At 44.6% G+C, this 24,216-nt stretch overlaps 1 protein-coding gene across 7 annotated transcripts in view; it reads left to right on the top strand.

The window, feature by feature from the left end:
- CMTM7 (CKLF like MARVEL transmembrane domain containing 7) overlaps positions 1 to 24,216 on the top strand; it is a 63,738-nt gene that overhangs the window by 9,300 nt on the left and 30,222 nt on the right. The window contains exon 2 of one of the 7 annotated variants that reach the window (XM_041733960.1): positions 20,958 to 21,257. The exons of the other annotated variants lie outside the window; for them this stretch is intronic. The gene's annotated coding sequence lies outside the window, so the exon portion shown is untranslated. The remainder of the gene's footprint in view (positions 1 to 20,957; positions 21,258 to 24,216) is intronic. 7 annotated transcript variants of the gene reach the window in all.

The raw sequence follows: 24,216 nt of genomic DNA, 5'->3' as shown, positions 1-24,216 counted from the left end.
AGGGTTTGAGTATCTGCTGTAGTGTGTCAGGCAACTTTACATGCAGTTTCCCTTTGTTGAACCCTTTTAGTGATTCTGTATTATTGATTTCCCCCTTGTTTTGGTTGAATGGAAGCTGAAAGGTTTTGTAACTTGCCCAGGGTACAAAATATTCATTAAATTCTGCAGCCAGCACTTGAACCCAGGTGTGGGCAGGGCCTAGCCTTTTCCCGCTGTGGTGTGCCATCTCTCCATGTAGAGTAAGCAGGCTTCCAGGCTAGCCCATGGTGGCAGACACACCCTAGGGTGACCCCCAGTGAGTTAGAACTTTGTGTTATTCCATCCTCTTAAGTGCAGGTGGGCTCTGTGACTTGTTTCTAACCATCAAAATATAGCAGAGTTGATGGGATGTCATTCCTGTCGTTATGTCATGTCATATGCCAAGGTGAATGGATATTTTGGATGTAATTAAGGTCGCAAATCAGTTGATTCTCAGTTAATCAAAAGGAGATCATCTCCAAGTGAGCCTGACTTAATCATGTGAAAGTCCTTCAAAGAGGTACTGGGTCCTTCCCAAAGGGGGAGATTCTCCAGCTGTCCCTGGGAATCAACTGCTTTGGGTGTAGGGCAAGGGCCTGGCAGAGGGCCACATGGCAAGCACTTATGGGCTGTGTCTAGAAGCTGAGAGCAGCCCTCAGCTGACGGCCAGAAAAACAAAAAACACAAAAGCAGAGACTCCATCCTACAGCTGCAAGGAACTAAAATTCACCAACAACCATGTGAGCTTCGAAGAGGATCCCAAGCCTCAGATAAAACACCAGCTTGGCTCAAACTTTGACTGCAGCCTGCGAGACCCAGGGCAGAGGACTCCCAACCTGGCTCCCAACCAGTGGAAGCTGTGACATGATAAATAAATGTTTTAAGCTACTTAGTAGGGTACCTGGGTGGCTCAGTGGTTGAGCATCTGCCTTTGGCTCACTTAGGTCATGATCCTGGGGTCCCTGCAGGGAGCCTGCTTCTCTGTCTGCCTATGTCTCTGGCTCTCTCTCTATGTCTCTCATGAATAAATAAATAAAACCTTAAAAAAAAAAAAAAAAGCTACTTAGTTTGTAGTCTTTGTTACACAGCAGTACATCACTTTGTCACCCACAGAGCCCATGTATCCTGCATCAGATCTGGCACTTTCATGGCTGCTCCTTGACAAGAGAAGATGGAGCAATAGCAGTGCCATTCTTTCTTTTTCTTTTTCTTTTTTTTTTTTAAGATTTTATTTATTTATTCATGAGAGACACACAGAGAGAGAGAGGCAGAGACACAGGCAGAGGGAGAAGCAGGCTCCATGCAGGGAGCCTAACGGGGGACTGGATCCCAGGTCTCCAGGACCACACCCTGGGCTGAAGGTGGCGCTAAACTGCTGAGCCACCCGGGCTGCCCGTAGTGCCATTCTTATGATAAGAATAGCCAAATAATTTTTATATGGGCTATGGTCAATATCATTGAATTCCTATGCAGTATATCTGTTGAGCTTTTGCTTTAGGCATTGTCCTGCATGCTTGATATGCAAGAACTCATTTATCATTACAGCATTTCTAGGAAGTGTCAGTATTCCCACTTTACAGATGAGGGAACACACGGGGCCTTCTCTGCAGCCTTTAGGCTTGTAAGAATTGCCTCCATCTCCCAGGTGACCTGCTCTCCTCCATGGTCCCACCTGGAGCCATTCTAAAAAATAAAAGTCCTGATCCAAACAGAAAGTATGAATGTGTAATTGCTCAAATTATGTTTACTTTTTAAAAGATAACATGAATAGGGTGCTTGGGTGGCTCAGTTGGTTAAATATCTGACTGGTGATTTCCGCTCAGGTCATTGGTGGTGAGATCCAGCCCCGTATAAGTCTCTACGCTCAGCTAGGAGTCTGTGTCAGATTCTCTCTGCCTCTGTCCCTCCCCCAGTCACTCTCAATCCTCCCCCCCCCTCAAATAAATAAATAAATAAATTGTTTTTTAAAGATTTTATTTATTTATTCATGAGAGACACACAGAGAGAGGCAGAGACACAGGCAGAGGGAGAAGCAGACTCCATGCAGGGAGCCCGACATGGGACTCAGTCCCAGGTCTCCAAGATCATGCCCTGGGCTGAAGACAGCGCTAAACCGCTGAGCCACCCGGGCTGCCCCTAATAACTCTTTTTAAAAAAACAGATACCATGATCAAGATTTAAAAGTAGAAAAAATCCTCCAATTTCCACTGTCCTTTCTGGAGTCTACCAGTGATACTGGTTTCTTATACATCCTCCAGGAATTACTTTGTGCTTGTGTGTGTGTGTGTGTGTGCACATGTCCCCTCTCAGCCCAGATAGGAGCATACTTATACTCAGTGTTCTGTACTTTCATTACTTAACTTTCCATCTTGGAGAAATTCCATATCCATTCAGAAAGTGTTCTCATTCTTGGTAACAGTTGCATTGCTTTTAAGAGGATGGATTTACAATCATTTATTTAACTAGCCTGCCATTTATTTAGCCCACACTTGGGTTATTCCCCATCTTTTGTTGTCTCAGTGCTGTGACAGATACCCTTCTCCATAACACAGTTTTGTATGTGTAGAAGAATATCAGAAGTCCTTAAATAGAACTTATCAGAAGTCCTTAAAAATAGAACTCTCAAGGATCCCTGGGTGGTGCAGCGGTTTGGCGTCTGCCTTTGGCCCAGGGCGCGATCCTGGAGACCCGGGATCGAATCCCACGTCGGGCTTCCGGTGCATGGAGCCTGCTTCTCCCTCTGCCTATGTCTCTGCCTCTCTCTCTCTCTGTGACTATCATAACAACAACAACAAAAAAATAGAACTCTCAGACCAAATGTTGCCTGCTCTTGGAAATTTTTCATCTGTCCTGAAACTTAGATTTGCAGATATCACCTTGTTATCTTCCCCTGCAGGGCTTCAGGGGCCTCCCACATCCATTGGCATTGAGAAAGGCACTACTTAATGTTCACTGTTCAGAGTTCCACTTAAGAATTTAAGAACCGGGAAAGTTTAGGTGACAAGAAAAGTTGTGTGACCGGCATTTTTCTTAGAATTTCCCAGCATCCATCACAGAGGCTGTTGAAGTTGGCTTCCCTAGAAGTAGAGCTAGAGATGAGGTTCTTGTGCATTTGGTCCATTCTAAGTGAGGGAGGCAATCAGGGACAGGAGAAGGAGCTAGACAAAGATGGGTTTTAGAAGTCTAAGCCTCAGCCTCTTTCAGAGATCTCTGGAAAATAAGGTGCATCACAGAGATTCTCTTGTTTTGGGGCAGTGGAACTGGGCTTTTGTACCTCTCATGGACTACAAATGTGGGGGTGAGGGAGAGGAGTAGATAAACTCCCAGGAACCTCTGAGCCAGATAGCTGCATTGGTCCAAGGGAAATCGTTAGCACAAGGCTGAGTGTGGGAGGAGTTGGCAGGGGCGCCCCCTGCATACCTGGGGGGTGGTGCAAGTGAGCAGCGCACCAATGGAGGGCCTGCTTGTGTTCCTTAGGAGCCATTGGAATTGCTTCCGTCTTTCTGATCTCTGCTGAGGCTCTAAGCTCCTGCAGTCTGGGCCTTAACAAACCTGACTGCTGACTCCTTCTGCCCGCAGAACTTGTTTATCAATATTCTTGCCCAGCCACCCTCTGGATTGGCAGTGCCAGGCTGCTCAGCCTTCTAGACCACACAGGACTTTTGATACTGCTTTTTGAGGTCCACTTAAACAGTCATGTTATTTATTTATTTATTTTAGTTCCTATTTGAAACAAATGAACATGTACTGAATGAGAAATAAAATCAATAGGGAGCAAAATTATTTCTGTAACCTTTTATAAGGGTATTACAAGCAATATAATGATAGTAAAATAACTTGACCATGTCTGACTTAACTCCTTGGAAGAACTTAACATAACCCCAGGAAATTTTCCTGGAGAAAAGCAATATGACTTCAGAGATGGGGCCTTATTGATACGTCCCATTGTGAGTTTCACTTGGAAGAGGCACCAGTAACCCTTCTATTGATGTGACACTTGGGCTTACAAGGATTCCTTACGTATCACTGCTACTGAGCAGTGCATCCTGTTTATTGACTGCCACTTAAGTAGAGGGAACAACTCTGCAGCATAATGTGCATCCCCTGGGTTTCACAGGGGTCTCCTTGCTGACCTACTCTCACCGTTTGTGGTAACATCAATCCCGTATTTAGAAATGTGATGGCTACGTCAACATACAGTCATCTTAGTATGATTTAGGGGTAAATAACTGCTTTCCAGTTGTAGTGGGTTGAATGATGGCTCCCTAAATATATGACCACATCCTTATCCCTGGAACCTCTGAATGTTACCTTGTTGGTAACAAGGGTATTTTCAGATGTGATTAGGTTAAGGTCTTGAAGTGACTATCTGAATTACCTGGGAGATCCCTGAGTCCAGTGAGAAGTGTTTTTGTGAGAGACATACAAAGGAGAAGGTGATATGACCACTGGTTTGAAACCCTCTCCTGGTTTCTCAGGTGTGCTCTGAAACCACCCCCCCTACTGGGAGGTCAGGGGGAGCTGAGGAAGGAGGCACATTTGGTAAGCAAAGGGAACTTACATATGAGTGGGTTCTGCACCTGCCCTCCAAACCTTAAAAGTTTACATAGAATCCTTAACCTTGTATAGTCACATACACTGTCCAGATGTTCTCAACACTGCGTCACCATTTCAAGGCTCTGTCCTCGGAGCAGCCTCTGGGAGCAGGAAAGGTAAGCAGAACCCACGTTTCAAGGATGGGGAGAGGGTAAGGATCTCTGTGTGCCCAGGTCCATCTCACAGGTCAACTGGAGGTCACATCTGTTTGATGACCTTCTCCAACAGTGATGTGAAGCTGTGGCAGAGATTGCAGTGATGTGTCCATGAGCCCAAGAACACCAGGGCAGCCACTGAAAGCTGGGAGAAGCAACAAATGGCTTCTCCCTAGAGTCACCAGAGAGAACGCAGTCCTGCCGACAGCTTGGTTTAAGCCCCGTGATACTGATTGCCACTTCTGAACTACAGACTTGTGGAAGAATAAATTTCTTTTACTCTAAGCTATTGACTTTATAGTAATTTCTCACAGCAACCACAGGAAAGTAGTACAACCAGTTCAAGACTTTCCACTGTAGTGAGATTCTCAAAATTTTCAGCATAACGGATTGTGGACATTTAATATTTTCCGTTTTAGAAGCATGGCTCATTTCTAGGAACAGTGTTTCAGAGAAGAGATGGCCATCCTCTGACACTCTGAATGGCAATTACATCTCAGTCTTCTTTATTTTGGTATATCGTTTTCCTTAATAGCTTATTCAAAAAGAGAAGCGGTCCTTGAATTTCTGCTGAGAAAAGCAGAACCATAAAGATAGAGTACACATGAAGAGAAACTCAGAGAGTCATCCTCAGATGGCAGAGTGGAGACAAAAAGATGAAAAAAAGTACATTCCAAAGAAGAGCTGCTTCTAGCTTTCTGCGGGTATTGAATGAAGTGTCCCCAATTCCCCCAACCATTAGATTGCCAAGTAAATTTTATAGCATTCTAGTAGAATCTTTAAAGATAGGATGTTGCAGTCCCCAAAATATGTCTTGGTCATGTTAGCACTGCTTTGTGTACTGCTTATGAAATAGTTGTTATTTTAAAAAAATGTTTGTAGGGGTTCTTGGGTGGCTCAGTCGGTTAAGCATCTGCCTTTGGCTCAGGTCATGATCCCGGGGTCCTGGGATGGAGTTCTGCATGAGGCTCCCTGCAGGAAGCCTAATTCTCCCTCTGCCTATGTCTCTGCCTTTCTCTCTGTGTCTCTCATGAATAAATAAAATCTTTTTTTAAAAAATTAATATACAAAATAAATGAATTTTAAAAACTATAAAAATTTTTTAAATGTTTGTAGAAGTGCCCAATGATGTAAGTCTCTAAATTATATATGCTTTTGTAACTTTTTACTTATCAATAATTCGATTTACAGAACTTTGCAGGAACAGTGCAGGGAACTCTCCATATACCCTTCCCCAGGTTCTCAACTGTTCACCTTTTAACACATTTGTCTAGTCATTTTCCATGTATATATAATTTTTTTAAAGATTTTATTTATTCATGACATTGACATTACCAAAGAGTCCAGGACAGAGCAACTGCATCACTGGACATTAATGTTGATTTGGAGGGCAGTATTTTGTAGCTCCAGTTGATGCAAAAGCAGAAGGGGAAGAAAACAAAAACATTTTTTGATTGTGGCACACCTTATCTCAATTTTAGTGCTTTTATTTTCACAACAGACCCTTTTGCTAACTTCCTATCTGAAGTTAAGAGTTTATAGTTCATGTTGAGCTTAACTGCATGTCCTAGTCAGAAAGAGAAGGAAGGAAGGAAGGAAGGAAGGAAGGAAGGAAGGAAGGAAGGAAGGAAGGAAGGAAAGCTCAAATGTCACATCCTTGGGACAATGGCTAAAATTTATTGAGGGCTCATCACCTTCCAATTCCTATTCTGTGAACTTGACATGAATTACCTCATTTAATCTTCCTGACAGCCCTATCATTTAGGTACTACTGTTTTTCATATTTTATCCCAAGCATCTGAATTCACAGTAATTATGCAGTCAGTTACTACACACTGGCCGCAACTGGATGACAGCAATTTAGTTGTTCACCCGAAACTCACGTTCCCTCTTTTCATGAGTGTGGGGTAGCTCCTGATTGACAGCTCTGCAGCCAGACATTTCCTGTGGCCTGTGTCCGTATGGCTGTGCCACTAGTTCTCACCAGTGGAATCAGAGTAGAAGAAATATTTGTTGCTTCCTGCCAGAGGCTTTTAAGAGACAGGATTCTCTACTCTTTCTTTCCTTTTCTGTCAGCTATAGGTGGAGGCTCCAAGGCCTTATTTTTCATATTTTATAGATCAGGAAACAGAAGCAAATCCAGGTGTAGAGACTGTCTGCTTCCCCTCTAGATCTCTCCCCGTCCTGCCTCTAAGGGGCCTTCTCCAAAGCCCTCATCTGAAGTCGTCCCCCTAACGCCACCCTAACCCCATCACCCTGTACAATTGCCCAGTTCTGACACCTTCATAGCACTTCTTTTTTATTTTAAGGATTGTATTTATTTATTCGTGATAGACATGGGGGCGGGGGGTGGAGAGGCACAGGCACAGGCACAGGAAGAGGGAGAAGCAGGCTCCATGCAAGGAGTCCGACGTGGGACTCGGACCCATCCATGGTCTCCAGGATCACACGCTGGGCTAAAGGTGGCGCTAAACCGCTGAGCCACCTGGGCTGCCCTTCCCAGCACTTCTTTAGCCGAAATCCCCTTGTCCATTTCTTTGTTACTCTATCACAGTGGGTCTTCTCATCAGGACCTGACCAGCAGAGGGACATTGACCTTGCTGTCTGGGTCACCTTGGGGTGCCTTGCTCCTACGGTGGTTCCTGGAGCATAGAAAGCCCTCACAAGTTTTTTTTTTATTTTTTATTTTTTTAATGAATGAAAACATATTTTTTTGACAAAGCCCTGGTAATAGCACTCCTTTCAAAAAAGTCAGCCTGGATGAAATGCTTGAGACTTGGATCTTCCTTGGAAGATAGGGTAATGCTTCATGGGGAAGTATCTGCCAAGGGGTGGGGTGTGGGCCCGTTGTGGGAAGGGCCCCTGTGCCAGGCCTGGAAGCACCAGGGTACCTAGGGCACTAACTTCAGGCCAGAAAGGGCGGGGGGGGGGGGGGGGGAATCTCTCTCTGTGGAGGGAGGAGAGGCTAAGGAAGATATAGGTGGGACCCTAGCAAGGAGAAGGTAGGATGCTCATCCTGGACTGACCTTTCCTCCCTCCCTCCCTCCCTCCCTCCCTCCCTCCCTTCCTTCCTTTCTTTCTTTCTTTCCTTCTTTCTTTCTTTCAAAATATTTATTTATTCATGAGAGACACAGAGAGAGAGGGAGACACAGGCCAATGGAGAAGCAGGCTCCCCACAGAGGAGCCTGATGCGGGACTCGATCCCAGGACTATAGGATCACAACCTCAGCCAAAAGCAGATGCTCAACCACTGAGCCACCCAGGTTCCCCCATCCTGGAGTTTCTGGCAAAGTTACAGTTACTGCCCTTGCTGCCAGGGTGAGAACTCCTTTCTTTTTTATTAGTTGAGTTGACAGGTTTCCACTGACTCACACAGTCAAAACAGCCGGTTCCTATGCCAAAGCAAACAGGGACAAGCGGAGGGATGAGGGAAGTTTCTGTCAGTTTGTCAAGCTGTCAGGGGACAGGACTCCGAATTTAACCCAACGTCGGAAACACTGACTAGTGACATTACTGTGTTGGATTGAAGGCTGAAAAAATCAAATGCCAGGTGTGGCAAGCTCAATTTTGGAAAATTTCTATTTCTGGCTCAGGTGCTAACCCTGTGATGTGGTCCTAGTCATGCATGGCCCTCTGCCTGGCAGGGCGCTCTTTCTAGTGACTTCAGTTAGTCCCTGTTCTGCCCCAGCCCTGTGCCGGGACTGAGGCTGAGGCTACCGTGATAAACAGGCCAGATCTGCCCCTCCCCCGTGGACAGAGAATCCGGACTCTGAATAGGTGCCATGTTCCATTACCTTTAGGCACCATTGTGTTAGGCACTGCTACGAAAGAAAAAAGATGGTAATTCTGTGACACAAATCTCGTATTTAGAATTTTTATTTCATGCTCATTGGAAGAATTTATTTGTTTATTTATTTATTTATTTATTTGGAAACGGGGGATAGGATCAGAAGGAGAGGGAGAGGGAGACTCTTAAGCAGGCTCCATGCCCAGGACTGAGCGTGACTGGGGGAAGGCTCGATCTCAGAACCCCAAGATCATGACCTGAACTAAAATCAAGAGTCAGACGCTTAACTGACTGAGCCACCCAGGCACCCCTGGAAAAATTCTTTTGGACCTAATTAAACTGATTTTATATCCTCTTGTGAATATATAAAAGAAAAATTGATGAAGGAAAATAAATTGCTTAAGATATTCCTATGACCTCTTTACAGTCAGAGCCCTCCTCTTCTAAATCCCCCCCCCCTTTTTTTTAAGTATTTTTATACACCCTTTTGTCCTTTGTGCCATCAAGAGTGTGAGCAGTGGAGATTCCTGACAAGAGTCCATCAAAGAAAAGCTGTTGGTGCTCATACGCTGGTTTTTGACTCCCGCTCTGGCAGTGGTGCTAAACATGCCTGATCCCCCAACCTGCCATCTCAGGCCCACCAAGCCCTGGTTCTCAGGGCTCCGAAGAGTGCACCACTCCTGCCTCTGGAATCTTCCATGCTGCTGATGCCCTTCCAAAAGTTTTGATGTTGGCACATGGCAGGCTAAGGTAGCTACTCCACAGCTACTGTCTGGTTTGGCTGACAGTATTTTTAAGGTACAGCCCTGACTTGAGGGAAGGAAAAATGAGCAAGAATGAGCATCGTTGAATCAGTGAAGTGTGGTTGACTGTAAGGGTGGTGAGCATCACGAAGGAGGAAGTAGAGGATGCTGTGAGCACAGATTACCGGGGTCTTCCCTAGTCTATAGTCAGACTTTCCTGGGGCAGGAATCTCCCCAGAGTATGGGAAGGGTCAAGGCAGGAGGAGAAGGCGAGTGTTCTGGAGGAGGGAACAGCCTTTAACAGCCTTTGCAAAGACCCGGTGTTGAGAGACAAGGTAGAGGTTTGAAAGTTTCTTGGTCAGTCCAGAGAGTGGGCTTTTTGGTAGCACTAGAATATGAAATTGCTGCTAGCCACAGAAATTATAAAGCAAAGTTCACCCATGGCCCTACCATTCCACAAATTCCACAGACGATCTATTTTGGTCTTTGTCTGAGCGTGTACATGAAGTTTGCAGAGCCGTAATCCTACTGATTATAATCATGGATTCTGCTTCCTCTCTTTTTTTAAATTACAAAATTCAATATTTAGTAACATGTTTATGTTGCTGTAACATCTTCATAATTGTGCATATTATGTACTATCATCTAAGTGGATATTCTTTAATTTACTTAACCATTCACTTTTGAACATGTGGGTTGTTTTTGAGCTTTTAGCTACTATAAATGATATTACATTGAACATTTGCAGAGGTTGGCAAACTTTAGCCCCGCCTCCAAATCTGGCCTGCCACCTGTTTTTGTAAATAAAGTTTTATTGGAACACAGCCAAACTCGTTCACTTCTGTATATTGCATATGGCTGCTTTTGTACAACGATGGCAGAGCTGAGTAGTTGCAATGGCCCTCAAAGCCTAAAATACTCACTGGTCCTTTATCAAAAAAAAATTTGTCAACCCCTGGGAGCACCCGGATGGCTCAATTGGTTAAACATCGGACTCTTGTTTTCTGCTCAGGTCATGATCTCAGGGTCATGAGATTAAGTCTCTCATGGGACTCTGCACTGGGCACGGTGCCTGCTTAAGATTCTGCCTCCCTCTCCCTCTGCCTCTCCACCCCATCTTGTGCTTGCGCTCACTCTCTCGCGCTCTCAAAAAAAAAAGAAAAGAAAAATTTAAAAAACAAAGGATTCACAAAGTCTAAAAGGATAAGTTGGGAAGTTTCTCTATGCCTCTGTTTTGCTACCACCCTTCCCTGGTGATAACATTTTTTCCATAGTTTGCTTATACTCACTGTCGGTATCTTGCTTTTTTAAAGTTTTCATTATGGGAAATTTTCAGCATAACCAGGCTGAGAATATTATAATGACCCCACACCTACCTGTCACACAGCTAAAACAATTATCAATACATGATGGATCTTGTTTCATCTGTATCTCTGATCTGCGCCACAGATTATTTTGGAACAAATCCGTATTTCAGTATGCATTCTTCTTTAATAACAAGCACTTATATTATTGTTGTCACAATATAAAAAACTAACAGTAACTCCTTTCCATCAAATATCCAGTCTGTTCAGCATTCTTCATTTGTGTGTGTGTGTGTGTGTGTGTGTGTGTGTTTAAACAATCGGTCTGTTCAAATCAAGATCCAAACAAAAATCATATGTTGTATTTAATTTATAAATGTCTATCAAGTTTTATTTATTGATTGATTTATTTAATTGAGAGTGCACGTGGGAGGAGAGGGCAGAGGGAGAGAATCTTAAGCAGGCCCCAGGCCTAGCACAGAGCCCAACATGGAACTTGATCTCATGACCCTGAGATCATGACCTGAGCCGAAATCAAGAGTCAGATGCTTTATCGACTGAACCACCCAGGTGCCGCTGTCAAGTTTCTTTGAATCTGTGCATTCCTCTCCATCCTTTTTCCTATAACTTATTTATTGAATAAACAGTCATTCATTCCTGTGTTCATTCCCACTGAGTAGATGTATCTGAGTGCATCCCTATGGTGTCATTATTAACAAGTGCTCCAGTCCTCTATATTTCCTGCAAGTTGGCAATTAAATTTAGAGGTTCATCAGATTCAGATTTGTTTGTTGCAAAACTACATCGTAGATGGTGAGGTGTATTTCCATCAGGAGATACATGATCTCTTGTTATCTCTATTTTCGTGGTGTTAAGATTGATCAGTGGGCTTAGATGTTGTCGGCTTGTTTCCTCCATTTTAAGGTGGCCACCTTGCTTTTTTAGTTTCTTTTCACCTTCCTGTTTTACTTTAACAGTATATATTAGAAGTCATCGCATAGGGTTCTATAACACATAATTACTCATTTGCTTCTTTCCTCACTCAATGTCTGCCCCATAATTGCCAATTCAGTCAGGGGACATGTTCAGAGTCTGTTCCAGAACTCTCTCTACCCCTTCAATTCTTATGACGACCTAAGGTTTTCCGGTTCCATTTTAATGATTAACTTTGCATTGACTTCGAAAGTTTGTACCTGTTTGTTGTTCTTTATAATGATACTTCAACACTACGTTCATAGTTCCTGTTTGGTGCAAATCTCTGCTCTTCCCTTCATGTCTGACATTTCTTACTAAGCCTCCTTCTGTTGCCTTCTTCCTTTAGGAAAATATGAAGTACAGATTACTGAGATAATAAATATTCACATCACACAGGCCATCTACCCCTGAACAGATGTCCAGTTGAAGTCAATATCAATCTCTGTTCCCTGGGGCCAAGGAAAAGGGTGAAGAAAAATAAAAGCCAGGCACTGCAGGAAGAGCCCCCCTGACTGGGAAGAAGAGGGAAGCTGATGAAGTGGTGGTTTCTATAGTTTCTCATTTACACACAGCAAGAGACACTTTCTAGAAAATTGAGTGAAGGAAGAGGTGTTGATAACCCAAGAATGTTATGATACAGGGCCTACAGATTATTCACTGTAATAGAATGTTCCATGGATCCCGTGAGGATTTTGTTTTGCACTTAATACACGTAGAGCATGTAGTTTGTGCCTGGCACTGTGCTCATCACTTTTCCAATATTACCTCAGATGAGATAACCCTTTAAATGAGGTACTGTTGGCCATTCCCACTTTCCAGGTGGGAAGACAGAGGCTCTGGTAGGGTATGTAGCTTTCCCAGGTCACACAGCTAGTAAAATCCCCACTACTGGAGGACATCTTGAGTAAGTCACCTAACCTCTTTATCCCCCAGTGTCCACATCTGTGAAATGGAGATGTTGGTTTCACCTGGTCCCCAAGCTACTGTGAGGATCCTATACGAGGTATCAGAGCTCTGAGGAAATGTTAGTTATTATTCTATCACCTCCTCTCGGTGCCTAGTGAGATCTTTAATCCTTTCTCCAGAAATCAATGGCATCTGTTCATATTTATTAGTCCTATTTTCTACAAAGTCTCTATCCTCTTTTCCCCTTTGCATGTCCTCTTCTTATTTCCAGGAGTCTGTGCTGGTAGTTTTGATGGGAAAGTTAGATTGGCATACATCAGTGTCAGAATGTGGAGAGATGTCACACACCCTCGTTCAGGGTATGTAGGGCTTTTATTTTGCACCTAGCTATCCAGTGTAGAGCATGTGATATGTGCCAGGCTCATATTCTTGACCTGAGAGAGGTGTCAAGGTGATGAAGAAAGAACATAGGTTTGGCTCTTGCCTCTGTCACCCGTCAGCTGAGTAACCCTGAGTAAATCATATCTCTTTTCTTGGTCTCAAATTTCTCTCCTGTGCAGGAAAGTGTTCAAGATCCCCCGTTGTTCTAGTTATGTGTATGGACGTGTGTGCTGGGCCAGAATGTGAATCACTTGGCAAATTCAGAAACGCCTGGGCATTGGCGTGGATGCTCTGTGAGTGTTAGGGCAGTTTCTGGAAGATTTTTCTATCATTATCAACAAAATTCCAGGGCAGAAAAAAGGTCAAGAGTTCTGATGAAATGCTGTGGAAATGCCGCAGTGAGGTCTTTAGGAAGCGTAGTAAGGGCTGGGGCCTCTGAATTTTTTCCCATCCCCTAACCTCCCACTCTGTGGCTTGACAGCATCATTGCACCATCTCCTTGCAGATGTCTTTTTTGAGGGGAGGTTTTCGGTAACGGCTTTGCTGAGGTATAATTCAAATACCTTATCATTTAAGGTGTACAGCTGAGTGGTTTTTAGTATATTCACACACTATGTGCCACCATTACCACCATCAATATCAGAACTTTTAGAAGAGTTCTGTTTCAACAACTGCAGAGAGCCATGTTTCTTTCATCACAATGTGATAGAGAACAGCTATCCAACCCCCCCCCACCAACCCCCACATTGCCCTTGTGCTATCCCTTTGTGGTCAGTCCCTCTCCCCACATTGTAACCCCTCTGCCTTTCCATGTAAATTTTGCAATCAGCTCATCAATATGTACCTGTAAAGTCTGCTGGGATTTGGTTGGGATTTCGCTGAATCTGTTTATCAATCTAGAGAGAATTGGCCTGTTAGTGATGTTGCATCTCCCAGCTCCTAAATAAACTCCATTTATATAGGACTTCTCTGATTTCTTTTATCATTATTATAATTTCAGCAGGCTCTGAAGTTAGATTTGTATAAAATAAATATTTCTTTTTTCTTTTTTTGGTGCTACTGTAAATAGTCCAAGTAGTCCTGTGTGCTTCTGATGTTTAATTTCAGTTGTTCATTGCTAATGTATACAAACACATTTGAGTTTTATATATTGATCTTGCAACCTATGACATTGCTAAGCTCATGTATTAGTTCTTGGATCTTTTTATGGAGATTCTAAGGGATTTTCTACATCTGTTAATCCTACTGTTTGTAAATAAAGAAGTTTTATTTCTTCCTTTTCATTCTATATGTCTTTCATTTCATTTTCTTACCTTAGTGCAGCTTCCAGAAGTATGAAGAATAGGAGGGGTGAGAGATGACAGCCTTTCCTTGTTCCCTATCTTGGGGGAAAAGCATGCAGTCTCTCACCACAAAGTCTGAGTCTGACGTTAGCTGTAGATTTTTGCATATGTGCCCTTTATTGGGTTAAGGAAGCTCCCTGCTATCATAGTTTGCTGGAGGTTTTTATCATGGATAGGTATTGAATTTTGTCATATACTTTGTTGGCATTAATTGATACATTTGGTTTTTCTTCTTTGGTCTATTAATATGATGTATACGTTGATTTTCAGATGTTGAACCAGCTATACCTTCCCGGAATAAAGTTTAGTCAGTTGTTGTGCATTTATATATTTTTATATATTGTTGGATTTGATATGTTAATATTTTGTTGAGGGTTTTTGATAGCCTCGAAAGAGTTTATCTATAAGCTTACAAATGATTCAACCCACTTTCAGTTCTTTGAGACATTCACATAATAGTCTGTGGGCTACTCAGAATTCTTGTCTCTCTTTCCTCTTCCTGTGACTGCTGCTCTTTTTGGCTCTACCTATTTCTCACTTCTACCCACATGTTAAAAAATAAAAGACAAACATGAAATTATCAACTCAATTCAGAAACAGAATTTAGGAAGAAGCATTTGAGCCCAGTAACTAGATTCCAATTGATATGCCTCACCTTACTGAGACACTAAATGCCCTGCTGCCATGACTGTCCTTGGGAAGCCATGTGTTTGTATTGGATTTATTCATTAGCAGGTGCATCAGGGGGGCTCTGTTTAGGGCACGCCCATTTTGCTTCCTTCAAAGGCTTCCAGGCTGGGCAAAAGCAGGGCCTCTTCATGTAGAGTGAAAGGCTCCCTTTGTCATGTTGCCAGGCTGCTTTTGTGGCAGCAGAGAGGATTCATGGTGACCCTGCAGGTCCGGTAAAGGGAAATGCAGTGAGTGGCTGGGTTCCAGCCTTACTAGGTTATTTTTAATAAGTGAAGGCCAAGCAGGGTGGAGAACTCTCTGAAGGGAGCACTTTGTTTTCACTTGGCACTCGGATGACTCAGATGTGAGAGAGCAAAGGAGAATGCAGACATCCGAGAAGGGCCTATTTGACACCTGCCTTCTGAAATGACTTCCCTGAACCTGGGGACACTGTTCTCAGTAATTGTGATCACTGAATAATCAAAGGATCTGGGGACAGGGCACCCAGAGGAGGGAGGCAGAAAGGGCGAGATGTCCACACACCCCTTACTCTGGCCTGTTGGAAGGGGGCAGTTCATCACGGGCAGCTTTGTGCTCTCTAGGAGCACAGGCAGACAGAGGGCAGGTGGGAGAGGTTCTCTCTCTGGGGGGGTGCTCTCCAGAACCAGGTCAGAGAGCACGAGAGGGGACAGCTAATGGCCTGCAGAAGGGGTGAGGCCTGGCAGATTTGTCTTTATGATTTCGTATGTGGAAGTAGCAGATGTAATTGCCAGCTCATTTTGAGCACTTTGTCAGCACTCTGAGGAATCTGAGGCAGCTGCCTCCCTACTGAGCTGGCCAGGGGAGTTTCCTGTTGGAACTCAGCAGCTGCATAGGCCTGGTGGTTGGAGGGGGTCTGCATGCAGTCTGGATCCTCGGGGGCCACCTGCTGCACTCCTGTCCCACCCATCCCCTCTGGCTGGTGCTCTGAGACTAATCCTCATCAGCTTTCTCAGACTGACAGCCTCCTCCTAACTGACCCGGGTCTCTTCCCCCCATCTCCAGTCCACCTGTTACTGGATCAACTGAGTTGTCCAAAAATACAGTTCCACCTGTGGTTCTTTGCTCAGTAACCTTCACTTGCTCCCCATTCTCCATCAATCTACTTTCTCAGCCTGGAATCAGATGCCCTGTCCTCCTTGCCAGCTTCATTCCCATCTCGCCCCTTTACACATGCAGGGTTTGCCCCAAATGGACAACTCACCTCATCTCGAATATGCCCTATGCTTTTGCACTCCCAGACCTTCCTTTATCATGCTCCCTCTGCCAGAGTCCCCGTTTTCTCTTCTCTGTATGTTCAAATCCTGCCTCCTACAGAGTCCTCACAAAGGCCATGTCTGCTCCTCACAAAGGACATGCCTCGCCTTCTCTCTTTTCCAAGACCCTTCCTCACAAATTATACCTCCCAGATGGCATTTATCCATTTTCTTTTAAGGTATTTGTGTCTGGGTCTGAAGCTCCTTACTCTTTAGGATGCGGCCTGTGTCTAAGCTGTCTTTATATTGTGCTCATCTCCAGGGGACAACACACTGCAGTTAGGAGAATCACTGTTTAAGAATTACTCTATGCTGAGAGCTTCTCAAACATCCCACTTACTCTTACCAACAACCCCTGAAAGGACTTTTACTACCTGACACTTGTTGAGTGTTTACTGGAGATGTTCCAGGCTATTCTACATGTTTAGCCCAGATTGGCTCATTTTAATCCTTATATCAACTCTGCATTGTACATTTTATTATCCCCCTTTTAAAGATGAGGAAACTGAGTACCAGAGTGGTTGACTGGCCCACCAATGATTGTGTTTGCTGAGTGACTGTTGGACCTGTAGACATTGCTAGCCATGCTTTAGCGCTCCCACTTGGCTGTACTACTCTGATCAGGCACCAACCTTTGGCCAACACTCAAGACTTTCATCTCCACTCCTCACTGGGTACCATACAACGATCATATATTCTTAACAACTGTGGTTTTCCATCAGTGACACATGCTTACAATCCCTTAATGGTTCTTGTATACTTGCCGTGTCATATTTTATCCCAGACTAATTTCTTCTTCCCCGGGCTGGCACTTTTTTGGCATTACACTGCCTGGGTTTTTAATCAAGGCCTCCCACACCCACATTCTCAAATTGGACAGGCACTTACTTCTGGCACCAGGCCCAGGGCAGGGGCGAGATGCCAGGCCTCCTGCTGGGTCTGGCCTCACAGCTTCTCCAAATATTTACTTCCCCAGGATAGGTGCCAAAGGATGGAGCAGCAGCATGACTAGTTCCCCTGCATCACGGTTTCCATAGGACTCTGTTCAGCAAAGTGGAAACCAACGTAGCCTTGTAACCCTCGTGCTGAGCACCGGGCTGGTGATATGGTTGGTCCTTAATAAATAATCACTGAATTAGTAACTTTATTCTTCTTTCCATTTTATTTTATTTTTCAAGACGTATTTATTTTAGAGAAAGAAAGAGAGCGTGTGAGCACAAGCAGGGAGCGGGTGGCAGAGAGATAGGGAGAAAGAAACCAAAGCAGACTTCATGCTGAATGGGGAGCCCAACTCAGGGCTCCGTCCCAGGACCCTGAGATCATGACCTGAGCTGCAATCAAGAGTCAGACACTTAACCGACTGAGCTACCCAGGTACCCCCTCGTCTTTCCATTTTAAAAACTAGCGTTGCCTAACTGGGAAGGCAGGGCAGTTCTGCAAACACACTGATGAGTTAGCTTTTGCTGTCTGACAAATAGTCATAAACCTTTGGTGGCATGTAGCAGTAAGTGTTTCTTGCTCACATGACTGAGGTCACCTGCTAATCATGAACTAGGCTTGCTTCCAAGTCTGGGGCTTGGCTACTGTCATCTGATGGGGGCTGGGTTCAGCACTGGTCACTAAAGGAACTCAACACTGTCCATATGTCCCCCACCCTCTGGACCCCTCGGGCTGGTCGCATGAGGAAAGAAAAGAGGTGGGAAGATGGCATAATCACAGAGCACATATTGGGCAGTATGAACTCATCAAACCCGAAGCCTACGTGTGCAGCAGCACATGGAGTGCGCATGGACAAATTTGGCAGTCAGATCTTGTTTCCAAATGAAGCCTTACTGGGAAACATCAGTAAATGCTTCCTACAGGCTGGGCTGCTCAGGGGGAGCAGAGTGGGCGGGTCTTTGGCCTCCTACTTCTCCCTCCTGGGTTCATGGCTACAGAGGAAGCCCCAAACCAAAAGCTCTCAGTAGTGTTGCACGGCATGACTCTCAGGACAGCTGCCTTTCAACCGAGCCCAGCCCCAGGTCATCTCTGCCGAGGGAACATCTTGAAGCTAATATTGCAGGTGCGGGTCACAGATGTCGTCTGCCTCTCACCTGGGCCTGTCACTACTGCCCTCTGGAGAGATCTCAACTTCCCCGCGTGAAGAATCAAAACACGAAACCCAGAGCGATCCATGTGCTACTTTCAAAACAGACCAAGCAGAGCCTCTTCTGTTTCAGTCCCTGCTCCGACTACCTTGGTTGCCTATCAAGTTACCCCCAGAGTACGTGGTATAAACAACCACTTCTCTGGGATTCTGTGGGCCAGGAATCTGGGCAGGGCTCAGGGGAGAGGGCTTGATTGACTTCACTCCATAATGACGGGGCCTCCGCTGGGAAGACTGAAGGCTGGGGCTGGAGGGGGCAGATGTCTCACTTTCTCACACATCACAGTTGACACTGGCAGGTGACCAGGGTCCTTAGCTGGAGCTGTTGGCCGGACACCCACACACGGCCTTTCCAGGAGTCTGAGCCTCCCCATAACATGGTAGCAGGGCTCCAGCGGGGAGCGTCCTCCGACGGAGAGCCAGAAGGAAGTCATATTGGGATCTGTGACCTGGCCTCGGGAGACATGCAGTGTGTTTTTCCACCACATTCTAGGTGGCTGTCAAGGCTGCCAAGTTCGGGGATGGTGAAATAGATTCTGCTTCTTGGTGAGGAACAGCAAGGTTCTGGAAGAGTCTGTGAGACTGAAAGTGTTTCTGTGGCCATTTAAGGGAAACACAGTCGGTGACAGTGCACAGATAGAGCGTTGGGTGCTCTTTTTACACCTCATTACTGAGCCCAAGGGAATCAGAATATCTGGCTGCAGAGAGCTGGGTTAGAGCCTTTCGTGCCTGTCATCCCCCACCCCCCAGGCCACTGAGCCCTGGGGAGAGCTTTACAAGTTAGGGCTTTGCTGATTAATTCATCTGCTCAGTCTAGCAGCTTGGGAAAAACACAAAAGAGGCAGGAAGCAGTGTACTGTGATTAAGAAGCACATTCTGGAACCAGATGGAAAAACCTGAATCCCACCTCTGTGCATACCGGTCTACGACCTGGGGCAGATGCCTCTTCCGTGCCTCAGTTTTCTCATCTGTGGAATGGGGGCAATAATAGAACTTACCCCCATGCTTAATGAAATTAACCATTCATGGAAATAATTATCATTATCAGTATTATTTCAGTAACTTCTAAAAACTGCTCAGGTCCCAGCAAGGGCTGTAAGCCTTGTCCCTGCTTTCTTCTAGTCCTGGAGAAGATTCTTTAGCAGTCACACTCTTTTATTTTGTTAATCACCTCATCAGGGACCCTCTGAGAAACACTAGCTCCTTCTACCAATAAGGCCATGGCTATACACAGGGGTCTTATCCATCTAATTTTATCCAGTTTTCTAGGTCTTACAATCTTTAAAAAAAAAAAAAAAGCATTTAATAGATTTCCTTTGTTTTCCCATTTCTGATTTAATATGTTGTGTTGCCTTGGTTCTAAGATCCTATTGACTGGAAGATCCACCCCTGATTTCAGAACCTAGGGGCAGCAGGAGGTAAAGAGCACTAATTTCTTGTGAATTACATTGCAATATCAGCAGCATCAGTGTGTGTGTGTGTGTGTGTGTGTGTTGGGTTTACAGATTATAATTAAGGAAACACATTATGGTCATTAGAATTTAGAAATATAGGAAAACACAAATGGGAAAATTAGAACCTCTTATGATTAGGTTGAGTGTATAGATTAACAAGACACTTGTGAGAGCTAGGAGGACACCAGCTGGCCAGCTGGCCTGGAGCATAAATTGGGATTATCCTGAACAAACTAGAGCATCCACACCCCTCACCTAAAACCCTGAGTGACAGTGAGCACTAACCACATGTGAGGGACTTGGCTTCCATTTATTCTCTTGGCATACATGCAAGTGTATTTCCACATCATGACCTTTTTCACTCTGGGACCTTTTTTGTATTTATTACTATGTTGGGAACATCTTCCCAGGTTATTAAAGCAAGAATGCTTAACGTATGTTTGCCAGAATTATGAAAGTAATACATTTCAATACAGATATTTTTAAAAATATGAAGAAAACACACAGGGAGTAAAAATCATCCATAATGCCATCACACCAAAATATTCACAGTTAGCATTTTATCAGTGGTAGTATCCTTTAAATATGTTGTCTATAGTTTTATTTGTGTGCTTGGTGTTGGGAAGAATTACAGCTCTGTGCCTGATTTTTTTTCTTAGCTGGTTGGCCATTTTCATTAGTGGGTACAGAGTATTTTATCATGGGATAAACCACAATCTAACCAGTATGCTGTTGAGTATTTGCATTTGAAAATTTTTTCCCACTTTTATAACACTTTGTGTTATAAATAAATAAATCTTGGCTTATATCTGTGAGTGGCTTTTTGTTTTGTTTTGTTTTCTTAAAGATTTTATTTATTTACTCATGAGAGACACACAGAGAGAGGCAGAGACATGGGCAGAAGGAGAAGCATGCTCCCCGCAGGATCAACCTCGATGTGAGACTTGATTCCAGGACCCTGGAATTATGACCTGAGCTGAAGGCAGTTGTTCAACCACTGAGCCAGCCAGGTGCCCCTCGGTTTTTGGTTTTTGTTTTGTTTTTTAAATCTGTGAGTGTTTTAGTAGGATAATTTACTAGAGATGATGCTGTTGCATCAAAGGATATGCTTTTTTTTTTTAAAGTATTCGATAGTTTGGTGTTAAGTCCAGAGGTACCTATGTTAACTGATTTTTATCCTCACAGTGTCTTCATGAGGTATGCTATCCGATGAGGAACTGAGGTGTGGAGAAAGAAGTGAGGCCACACAGAAAGTAGCACCAGCCATTGAGCTGAGGCAGTTAATTGTACCAAAGTCAGGCTATCTGTCAGAAATAAAATGGGATTTACATAGAATGGAATCAATGGCTGGAGCATCCACTCTCTTCTCGAATCTGTGAAAGGTCACCAGCCTCTCTGGACCATAAGAGCAGCCATTCCTAGAAGCCTGATACTTAATCCAAGGAGGAACAAAGGTGTGGCTCAACTCAATAGGACAAGCACTTGGTGAGTGAGTTCTTTCACCCAGTGGTTCCTTTGTGAGATCCAGGGAGGCCCAGACCCTGCCTGGATCTGCAAAGAAGTTTTATCTTGTGAGGGGTATGAGATATGGAAGTAAAGATGGTGGATGGGTTGGGAGTGAGGTGCTGGACGAGGGAGAGGCCCCTTCAGTCTGGGGCCTCGTGGACAGTATAGAATTGCATGATACGGAAACCACTAGCCACATGCGGCTATTTAAATTTAAATCAATTAAAAATAATTAAGAATTCAATTCCTCAGCCACATTTCTTTCTTTCTTTCTTTCTTTCTTTCTTTCTTTCTTTCTTTCTTTCTTTCTTTCTTTCTTTCTTTTTTTTAAAGATTTATTTATTTATTCATGATAGACCTAGAGAGAGAGAGGCAGAGACACAGGAGGAGGGAGAAGCAGGCTCCATGCCGGGAGCCCGACGCGGAACTCGATCCCGGGATTCCAGGATCGCGCCCTGGGCCAAAGGCAGGCGCTAAACCGCTGAGCTACCCAGGGATCCCCATCTTTTTTTTTTTTTAAGTTTTTAAAAATTTAGTTGAGACAGAAAGAACAGTAGGGAGGGGGAGAGGGAGACGGAGTGAGAGTCTCAGGCAGACTCCATACTGAGCGTGGAACCCACGCAGAGCTGGATCCCATGACCCTGAGATCATGGCGTGAACCGAAACCAAGAAGTTGGTTTCTTAACCCACTGCACCACCCAGGCACTTCTCACCAGCCACGTTTCCAGTGCTCCATGGCTACTCATGACCATTGCCTACTATGCTACGGAACAGCACAGGTAGAGAATGTTTTCATCATCACAGAAAATCCTGTTGGACATTGCTGGTCTAGAAGCCTGTATGTGGCATCACCTGACCCTGGATCCAACTGGCAGAAGCAGAGACTGCATTGTCAAGAGGACTTAAGGGAGATCCGGGGCCTGTGTGGTGGCCTGGTTCTGGGCGGTGACCAGTGAATAGGGGTGCTCCCTGTGGAGAGTGTGATCTGAGAGGGGCTTGGTCCTGGAGCATGTGGCCCAGACTAGAGAGAAAGATACCCACTTGTAGGCTGTGCCCTGAGCAGTGACCGATGCCCACCAGCTCTTCCTGAGGCCTGTTCTGAGAGGTGTTGAAGTGACTCCCCATGTCCTTACAGCAAGCGCCATGACCTGAGTGGGTGGTTTACTAACTGTGGCCTTACGTCTGGCTGCCCTGGAGCACCTGCCCTGCCTTGAGTTTTCCCTTAATTTCCTTATCTCAGTCCTGACCAGGTAAAGGTGCCTCCTAGAGAAGAAGCAAGAATAAACAAACCGGAGTTCAGAGAACTGTCAATCGGGAAAAGGTTTAGGAGTCTGCATAGCTTTTAGAGAGCAAGTGTCTAGAAGCCAAAGGTGTTGGTAAAATTCAAGCAGAGGAAAGGTTTAAAAAGAATCAAGCTGAGGTGTTATGGGGCAGCTACTTTGTTAGGGAAGGAATGAGTCTCCTCTTAGTGTCAGTTTTTTGCTTCTTTTTCTGCTCGCTAAGGATCTTTGGCTTTTAAAATCACACCATGGGGCAGCCCTGGTGGCGCAGCGGTTTAGCGCTGCCTGCAGCCCGGGGTGTGATCCTGGAGACCCGGGATCGAGTCCCACATCGGGCTCCCTGCATGGAGCCTGCTTCTCCCTCTGCCTGTGTCTCTGCCTCTCTCTTGCGCTCTCTGAATGAATGAATGAATAAATAAATCTTTTTAAAAAATAAATAAATAAATAAAATCACACCATGCATTTCCAGTCATCTCAAGGTCTTTCTTGGGTATGCCTTCCCCACCCCACTACCAAGTTGATCAAAGCAGCTTGGCTGTTTTTCCAATCAATCCTGGAAAAACAGTGCTCCAGAATGTTCTTTGTATTCTTGGCAGAAGGTGTGCTGTGTGCAACCCACCTTGTACCAAGAACTGTGGAAAGCTGGAGGCTTTCCCCACCTGGGACCTACCTGGGACCCACCTGGGGCCTACCTAGTCCCCACACAGGCCCTGTTCCAACCCAGTGTGCTTGCTTGCCTCAGGCACTCTATGCTCTGGTACTTGGGCTAGTGACATCTGTGGGTGCAGAACCTTATCACTTGGTCTGCCTATGGTTGGAATGTGAACTCTTACACTTTTATTCAGTTCATCTGAAGGAACCAAAAACCGTTGTCTACTCTTGGATGAAGCCCCATGGCATCACGCTGCCGGAATTGCTTATAAACTGGAAATACTGCTTTATAGTTTTAAAGATAAAAATAACAACTCCCTAACTCCCCATTTGTGCCTTTATATAACAGCGATGACTGCACATTTCAATTCCTTCCCCCTCCCACCCTTCATTATTAGTTATTTCCCTGAGCTTATTGGACATCGTATTTTTAACTTTTTTAAAAAAAGATTTTATTTACTTATTCATGAGAGACACAGAGAGAGAGAGGCAGAGACAGGCAGAGGGAGAAGCAGGCTCCCCACCTGGAGCCTGATGCAAGACTCCATCCCAGGATCCTGATCCCAGGATCCCCGGATCATGACCTGAGCTTTTTAACTCTTTATTGGGGAAAATTTCAAACATCTACAAAAGGAGAGAGAATAGCATAATGACTGCTCGAGGATGCCCTCAGCCCTCAGAAACAATCAGCAATTCATGGCCAGTCTTCCTGGGACTATATCCCTACCCATTCAATCCCCCCATATTATTCTTTAATAGCTTTCATGAGGTGTAATGTACATACCATAAAAGCTTCTGGTTTTACAAGTGCAATTCAATGATTTTTTTAGAGAATAGACAGAGTAGTGCGGCCACTACCATAATCCCATTTTATGATATTTCCATCACCCTCAAAAGATCCCTTCTGCCCATTTGCTCCCATATTATTGTGAGGCAGACATTCTATGATGCTTTAATTCCTCCATAAATACTTCCATGTGTGTCTAAATTGCTGGGCATCCTATTTG

This window comes from Vulpes lagopus, chromosome 19, assembly GCF_018345385.1.
Source record: "Vulpes lagopus strain Blue_001 chromosome 19, ASM1834538v1, whole genome shotgun sequence".
Lineage (NCBI taxonomy): Eukaryota > Metazoa > Chordata > Mammalia > Carnivora > Canidae > Vulpes > Vulpes lagopus.
Note: the sequence above shows the minus strand (reverse complement) of the source record. Positions and strands in the feature narration are given on the sequence as shown.